Source organism: Condylura cristata, unplaced genomic scaffold (genome assembly GCF_000260355.1).
Source record: "Condylura cristata isolate star-nosed mole 26May11 unplaced genomic scaffold, ConCri1.0 scaffold00015, whole genome shotgun sequence".
NCBI lineage: Eukaryota > Metazoa > Chordata > Mammalia > Eulipotyphla > Talpidae > Condylura > Condylura cristata.
Window position 1 is genome coordinate 10,765,969 of NW_004567116.1, and position 8,796 is coordinate 10,774,764.

General features: G+C 43.3%; 1 protein-coding gene across 2 annotated transcripts in view; it reads right to left on the bottom strand.

Annotated features, from left to right (window-relative positions):
- Positions 1-1,819, bottom strand: part of ALKBH3 (alkB, alkylation repair homolog 3 (E. coli)) — a 33,217-nt gene extending 31,398 nt beyond the window's left edge. The window contains exon 1 of one of the 2 annotated variants that reach the window (XM_004683570.2): positions 1,759-1,819. The gene's annotated coding sequence lies outside the window, so the exon portion shown is untranslated. Of the gene's footprint in view, positions 1-1,549 lie in introns of both variants that reach the window. The other variant, XM_012725031.1, reaches the window with a different exon arrangement.
- Positions 1,820-8,796: the final 6,977 nt, after the last annotated feature.

Below are 8,796 nucleotides of genomic sequence, written 5' to 3' on the forward strand. Positions count from 1 at the left end.
CCTCTGGCCTGTGCCCCAGTTCTGTATGCATAAATAAATAAATCTTTAAAAAAAAAAAAAAGAAGCCAAAGCCACTTCAGTGTGAGCTCTATCCCCACCCAGGAGGTGACCCACATGGCGTGGCAGACCTCTCCTGACCCACCTGCTGCTCCCTTCAGCAGTGTACTTTAATCTGCCTGTTCTGCTCCCCACTCTGTCTCTGGTGAATCCTCTCACCAGAGGAGGAGCCCTGTACCCCAGTTCTATATGCATGAATCAATCTTTAAAAAAAATAAAATAACCATGGCCTGCCTCCAGAGGGTTTGCTTTAAGATGGCTACAGGTGCATGTCTTTGTACAGCATGTAGATGATGGTATTTAGCAAGTATGTGAGAACCACTGCTGAGTTGCTGACTCAAAGTAACTCAGGATACCAAAAGCAAGCAGATGAACATTCAAACTTCATTAAGTTCTAGTATTCAGCTCACTGAAAAAAATCCACTTCATACAGGCCAGTAGTACCAATTTGCCATTTTTTCCAATGAAATTTTAGCCCATTGCAAAAAAAAAAGCATGCACAGCTTAAAAACCAAAACAAAACAAAAACACAGGTAGATTTGGGCCACAAGTTTTGAGCCTACGAGCTACAAGCCAATCTTTCTGGATCTATTTATGAAAGCTTCACTTTGAGGACTCAAAGGTAGCCAGCACATTTTAAAGCTTGTATAGCCCACAGATTCCTAGGCCTCATACCAAGACCCTATGACTCCCTGAGGTTAAGCCCCGACTAGACATCTTTATGTTTAACAAATTCCCCAGGTGATGGGTATGTAATCTAATAGGTGGAGGAGGAAGAAGGCAGCTAGCTGCCTCCTTAGTTGACAAAATCAAATCCTACTCTCCAGGCTCACACAATTCCTAGAAGGAGCCCTAGTTTGACATTTCCTCCCAACTGGGGCCTTAAAAACACAGTTGCAGTGACCGGAGGGGCTGTGACACGCCCACCTTCTTCAAAGCTGCTTTCACAGGAGAGCGATGTGGTCTACGCCTGGTGCAGCTCCTAACACCAGAATCAACAGCACCATCCCAGACCTGCTGAACTAGGGACTTCCGAACACTTTGCTAACAAACCTCGCCTTACACCTCGGGGTTCACATAAAATGGGAGCACTCCGGGCCCTCCCTGGTGGTGCAGCGGGTTAAAGCACAGCACTAAGAAGCGAAAGCCACTTTAGTGCGAGTTCATCCCTACCCCGGTGGTGACCCACATGGCATGGCAGACCTCTCCCGGCCCGCCTGCTGCTCCCCTCAGCAATGCACTTCTCACTCTGCCTTTTCTGCTCCCCACTCTGTCTCTGGTGAACACCCCTGCACCTCTAGCTTGTACCCCAGTTCTGTGTGCATAAATAAATCTTTTTAAAAAAAATTGGAGAACCCCGCGGCAGTACAAAGAGCTGGAGCCACGACTCGCTTGGAATTGACCGCTGTTACTTCCCCGAAGCACGACCTGTAGCAACTGACTTCCCTGGCTGACGCTCGGTTCTTTCCTTTGAGAAAGGGGTAACCAATACCTCTCTCCTTTGTCACGGTAAAGTGCAGACTAAACGATCTGTGCAGGTGAAAGGGCATGGTCCTCACGACGGGCTAGCAACAGTCCCTGTTTTGGACCTTTCTTTCCCAGGCGGCCCGCGATGAGGTGTCCGAAGTTGCCAGAGAACGGACCTCAGGGGCGGCCCCCCACCCCCAGCCCGGGACACAAACGCTAAACTGGACGTCGCACCTGCCGGGCCCCACGAGCGCAGACTGGAGCCCAAAGCCGAGAGCGACCCCTCAGACCCGGATCTGTCCCGCAGCCCACGGGCTGGGGAAGCTTAAGAGCGACGCACCGATTCCCAACAACCCCCAGCCATAGGCCGCGGCGTCACTCACTTCCTCTTAACGTCATGCCGCGCGGCGTCACTTCCGGCGCCACTTCTGGAAGTCCGGGTGGCTCCGCGCCCCGCGCCCGGCGACTGTTGAGCGGGCGAGGAGCCGGGAGCTCGGCGGGGAGCTGGGCGCTGGCGCGGGCGCGGGCGGGGAGCGGGGCGCGGCGGGAGCTCGGAGATGCTGAGCGCAGTGGAACCCTGGGAGCAGCCCCGAGGTGGCGAAGGTGGGGATGAGACGTGTTCTCCGGACCGAGTCCTTTCGGATGCCACCCTCATCCCTCTCCATCCAACCTGAGACGGTGGATGTCGCCTCCTGTCTTTGCTTCTCCGGAGAAAGCGATTGGGCCCTAGCGGGCTGGTGGAAAGTGAGGAGGTTCGGGGAGCCAAGTGCTAAGTAGACTGCTGAGCTCTGAAAGCATTGGAGAGTCTAAGAGGCCCCTCTGTGTTCTCGTGCTTTCCCCGATCCAGGCAGTCACAGCAGGGCTTGGGTAATGTCAGGGCTTCTCCAGTGCTAAGTAAATTTTGTTTTGAATGAAAAGACCTAAGTTTCAGCGCAGATGTTACCATATACTGGGTGTACAATCTAGGGCAGGTATCCAGTTACTTGATAAACTGGGTATATCTCTTGTTGGGAGAATAAAATGAGATCATGAATGTATTTAGAGATTTAGTGTGATGCCTGGAATGCAATAGAACTTCAGTAAATACTAATAGAAGTGTTGTCTTCACTCCAGTTCTTGAAAAAAAAAAAAAATTAAACCTGTCATATGGAAAATGTGAAAAGTAGTTCTGAGTCAACTAATTTATGCAACGGACTCTCTGATATTAGCCAAAGCATAGTCACTGTGGAAGACTTTAAAATAAGCCATAGATTTGCAGACCCTCCCTGGTGGTGCAAGGGGTTAAAACGCAGCAGTGAAGCTATCTGCAGCCCCTGCAGCCTGAGGTCAATCCTGGCCAGGGAGCTGACCCACATGGTGCAGCAGACCTCCCTTATCTCACCTGCTGCTCTCAACAGTGTATTTCAGTCAATCGTCTGTTTTGTTCCCCACTCTGCCTCTGGTGCACCTCTGGCCTGTACCCCAGTTCTTGTATGCATAAATAAATCTAAAAAAAAAATAACCCATAGATTTGTATGCTATATATATATATGTGTGTGTGTGTGTGTGTATATATATATATATATATATATATATACTGTTCACCTGCAGGAATCTCAATGTAACTGTATCGTTCCTACTGATTAATTTTCACAACATCCATTATTTCTTGTTATTCTGTGAAATACTGAAGGAAAAATTATCCTGTAACTGAAAGAGAAAAGTGGTATGGCTAGACTATAATTTTTTATCTCCTCCCCTCTATCTTTCTAACTAGTAATTTGTCAGTGTCTCCTATTGCTTTTAGAACTTAAGTTGTGTCTCCGAATGGGGATGTCATTTCTTCTCAGTGATTATGGCTTTGGAACCAAAACAAGTCTGGATCGAGGAGTCCCTAAAAATAACGATTCAGGCCTCTTCAGCCTCCAACTAACCTATTTCTCAAAAATCAATCCATGGCCTGTTTGCATTGAAAATAACTTGCATTTTTACCAAGCACTTCAGAAGATTGATGCACAGAAGTTTGAAAACCTTTAGGATGCACAGGACAACAGATTGTTTTAGTTTGTCTGAGAATAAAAGGGGTTTTCCAGGACCCAGAACTTTTAGTCCCAGAACCAGGTTGTCATAAGCAGCAGACATGATGGTCTCAAAAACAACCTAGATGCCCATAAGTATGTAGTAATAGGAAAACATTCTTCATGGGTCTTGAAACCCGTTTCCCAATTTCTATATGCAGTATTAGTGTTCCTATGGAGTGGTGGTGGACACCCTGGAGGGATGTTGCAGTTGATTCCCAGCTCATTGATTTTCATAGCCAAATGCATCCTTCACTGCCTTGCTTTGCAATGCTGCAACATTTCTCCCTTGCTTTTGACCTGATGTTAAGTGTCATCAGAAGGTACTGGAGAGACCATCACAGTAGAGGAATGGGCTCTCTGATTCCAGTGTGCTCCTTTCCACTGGCTCTGCAAACTGTGCTTGACATCACTGAGCTGCAAACACATCAGTAAGGCGGGACGGGGGAGGAATAGATCCCCAAACTTAAAACAGGAGATCTGCTTGGACCCAGGTGAAACTGACAATCTTGAACGCCTGTCAACCTGACCGTCCAATGGTAGTGGAAATAACTCACTTCTGTACTTACAGGCAGGAGTGATGTCAGACCAGGTCTTTCTTGGGGTTCTGCCAGAGGTGGTGGCTTCTCCCTCTGTTTATATATTCCTAGTTTTCCTTTCCCACTGTTGCTCATACCCTAATATGGTTGATAATTGTTTTTTATTGTTTGCATGTCTGTATAGTTTCTGTCCACTGTGCGTGTCCTGGATCTGTATAATTGAGGTATTGGGGTTTGAGGGCAGTAGCAAGTGACCAACCCGCACTTCACCTTTGAGTTGGGCCCTTAGCATTTTGTGCTGCTTCGCCTGAAAAAGCCCTCAAGTTTCAGGTGTGGCTGGCTTGGCTGCCTTGCCTCTGAAACCAGCTTTATGACTGGAACACCAGCTGCACCAGTCACTAGGAAATGCTTGTAAAAGTCAAGGATTCCAGGCCCCACATCAAGATTCTGGGTTAGTGGCCTGGGGCCAGGCCCAGCAATTTGTACTTTTCACCATGCCCTGTTCATTTTGCAAGAACCTAGGAGAATTCACTCTGCCTTTTTCAGCTGCCTGCTTTCCCCAGGTGGTCACTTTTCCCACTCAACAATTCTCTTATCCCCTGGATGGCAAGACTGAGAGCTACTCTAAGTGCTGGTAACTCAGAAATGTGGGTGAGCCACACACTGCAGCTTATTTTCAGTCACCAGTTTTCACACTAGACTCCTGCCAGACTTCACCCATTTCCATCATGTGCCACGTGTGGAGCACCTGCTGCTGAATTCCTGAGAAGATCCAATCCAAGGAAAACAATGGTGCATCCTGCTAATAGCACTCAGAGAAAGCACCGTTTCGAGAAATACCCAGCCCATGTCTCACTGCCAAAGGCCTGGCAGTTCCCAGCTTGAAGGACGATAGTGGGACAGGAACCTGCCAGCCCTGCAGCCTGATTCAAATCTCTGCCAACTCTGAACCATACTGAGGCAGAGAGCATACCTCCTGACTCCAGACAGGAACTCCTCCTCCTCTTCCATACCCACCCGAAGCTGCTCTAAAATAGTCTGTTCATTTTTTTTTTTCAGGTCAATAGAAAATATCCATTCTCAGGCCCTCCCTGGTGGCACAACAGGTTAAAGCACAGCACTACGAATCTAATGGCAGCCGCTTCAGCCTGAGTTCGATCCCCAGCCAGGAGGTGACCCACTCGGTGCAGCAGACCTCTTCTGTCTCATCCGCTGCTCCCCTCAGCAGTGTACTTCATTAGAAATATTCAATTTATGCTCACAATAATCTTGGGACTATTGTTACTCCTATTTTTCAGAAGGCAAAACTGAGGGAGAGACAGGCTATAACTTGCCCAAGCTCTAGCATATGCACATATTCTGATCACAGTACAATTGTTTATAAATCAATAACAAGATGTTAACTTTTTAATTTTGAACTATCAGATTTACAAGTTTGCAAAAACAGTACAAAGAATTGCCCTTTACCTAGATTCACCAAATGTTAACATTTGAACACAATTTATTTCACAATTTTCTGTATAAACAAATTTTTTAATGACCGTTTTGAGATTAAATTGCATATATTGTGTCCCATTTTCCCTAAATATATCTAGTGTATTTCCTAAAACAAGGACTTTTTAAGTAATCACACAGTACAATGATCAAAATAAGGAAATTAACATTGATAAAATTCTATAGCCTACATACCCTACTTAAATATCACCAATTGTCTCAAAAATGTCCGTTATAGCAGAAATTTTTTTCTAAGAGCATGCATTACATTCAATTTGTCACATTTCTTTAGTCCACTTTAATCTGAAAATTTTGACAAGTTTAGGCTGCTTACTTTCTAGGATATCCTTTATTTCCTCTGGATTCAGTTTACTTACATACATTTGTCAGGAATAGCACATTAGTGATGTTCAATCTTCAGTCCATATCAGAAAGTACATAATGTAAAACTGTCTTATAAGTGGTGACAATAATACAAAAGCTTTTTTAAGCATTGGTATTGAAAAAGAACAAGTAAATATATATACATGTCCATACATACATTATGGAACATAGCAGAAGATAGAGCCTTTTCTATAAGAATAGAAAAAAACAATACCTGCGAGTCAATTAAATGTCCAATTTACAAATTAGAAAAGTAACAGAATAAAGCCCCAGAGAGCAGGAAAACATAAATGTAGCAGAGCTGATCTACCCCACCAAAAGCTGATTCTTCAAAAAACAAAATACCCAACATGTTGCAAAATGGTTGAGGAAGAGGAAGTGAGAAGATCTAAAGAATAATAAGAAAGAAGATATTATGTAGAAATCCAAGAGAGATGTAAAAAGGAAAAACATGAGTTACTTTAGGCTAATACATGTGGGGAATATATATATAATGAGTAAATGCTTAGAAAAATCTTAATTTATAAACTGACCCAAGAAAAAAATAGAAACCCTGAGTGGCAGTGCCTTCTGAGCATTAACTAGTAAGTTGTTAGCTAAACTAGTTGTAAATCCTCCAATAAATAAAAACTTGGACTAACATGGTTTTACAAACTTAAAAGATTGTTCCAAGCCTTTACAGATTCTTCCAGAGAACAAATGACAATCCTCCCCAGTTCATTTAACATATGAAGTTATAAAAGCCTGGAAAGGAAAACAGGACAATTATAAGAAATTTCTTAACTAGAGATATAAAAATTCCAAATAAAATAGCAAACTAAACCCAGTATTATTTAAAAGAAGTAAAATATAACCACAAATGTATAGGTGGCTTAATGCTAAAAAATCGTAACTAAATTAAGCAAGTTCTAGAAAATCTTTAGAAAATGTCACCCAGCCTATACAACCTGTCCCTAGAACATTCCAGGTAATCTTTCTCCTTAGGTGCTTTGCACATTCTGCCTGAAACACCCTTTCCTCGGGTAGCTACAAGGCTCGCTGAAGACTGTTCAAACACCTCTCATGCCCTCTGTGGCAATAAAAAGTCTCCTGCTCCCACCCCCCCCACCTTGCATGCCCTCTGTGGCAATAAAAAGTCTCCTGCTCCCACCCCCCCCACCCTGCCACCTTCCCCCCACCTTGACTCTGCTTCACCCTCCCCATATTCATAGCTCTATACTACATTACTGTTTCTTTTATTATGTCTCCCTCATTTGCCCCCCATCCCAATCAAAAATGTAAGCTCTGTAGGACAAGAATTCTGTCTCTTCTGTTCACTGTAGTTTCATTAGCACCCAGAAAAGTAAATGGCACAGTTGGCACTCAACAAACACACACACTGTTTGCAAAATGGTGTAACGAAGATGAGCTTCCTTATACCTTTTGAAAGCCTGTTTGTATCATCCATATTTCTTGCTCTAATGACATATAAAAAAGTAGACAAAGTTGTGACGCCTTTCACCACACTACAGTTTTGCACCCAATCTACTTGTGTCCGGCTAGATTCATGAGCCATTTCTAGATGTCTTCATGTAAATCTCAATAGAATTACATTTCCACAAGGAAGTTTAAATTCTGTTCATCTATACAAGTTTTGCATGATGAGTGACATATATATGCTAGCTTGAAAGTACCGGAATGCCACAAAATACTCCTTGACATTTTTTTAAATGTTTCCAAAAAATTTTGTTTTGACACCCCTAAATGACAGAGCAAAATAAAAGAGTCTAGGACCATCTAAATCTCAGCCGTTTTTGGTACCAGTAGGTCTAAGCAATGATAGCACTCCACAGTGCATTTCAGTCTCAGAAGGTGTTATTTCACTTCAATCTCTTTCACCCCGAATCAACACCCATGGTATTACCACTGGCACTGAAGCTCACTTCATGTCACATTCAATTCTGCCATAGTTCAATGCAACAAATATCAAAAAAAAAAAAAAAAAAGAACTCAGAAGTCATCTCTCTAGGGCATGACTCTGCGGGAAGGGAGAATATCTGTACCATCCTTCCCACTGATTTACCCCCTGTGCACGTGGGGCCGGCACAAAGACCAACCCAAATGGCACACATCAGGTATGGGAGGCAACCTCTCCCGTTCCTGCCACGCTATTTCACTGAAAAGGCCAATGAAAGAATAAGCAGCGAAAATTTGACTTTCTAATGTCATGAAGTGAACAGATTCTACATAAGTCATCAATATTCTTTTCTACTCTTTTTGGCTTCAAACCTTAATTAGTATAGATTAGATTAGATTATAAAACCAAGTCAATATAAACTTAAATCTTAAAACTATGCTTTGCAACTTGGAAGGCTTGGAGTTCACAGATTCTCATTTCATAGTTTTTCTTTTCATGTGCCAGAAAACAAGTATTTTGTATAATTGTTAACCTATCCCTACCCTATTTCCCCCCAAAACCATCATTTTTAACTATCAACTATGTGTAAAAGGAAAAAGAAAATTCCCACACCATTAAATGGGAGAAGAGGGAAATAGTCTGTTTTCACAACATGAAATTTACCCAATTTTACCTATTCTTTCTTCTGTCTTACTCTCTTTTCCTTTTGAAAACTTAAATCGCAGAGCCTGGGAACCATGACTGAGGAGAAGGCCTACATTCTGTGTTGTATGTGTGTTGCATTATTTCTTGGTAATTTCCTCAAGTTATCTAGCAGGATAAAAGTCTTAATTTACGGTAAGCCAGTGTAAAAACGGCCTTAATTTCAAGCACCAAAAAAAAATCTATTTTCAACCCAAAC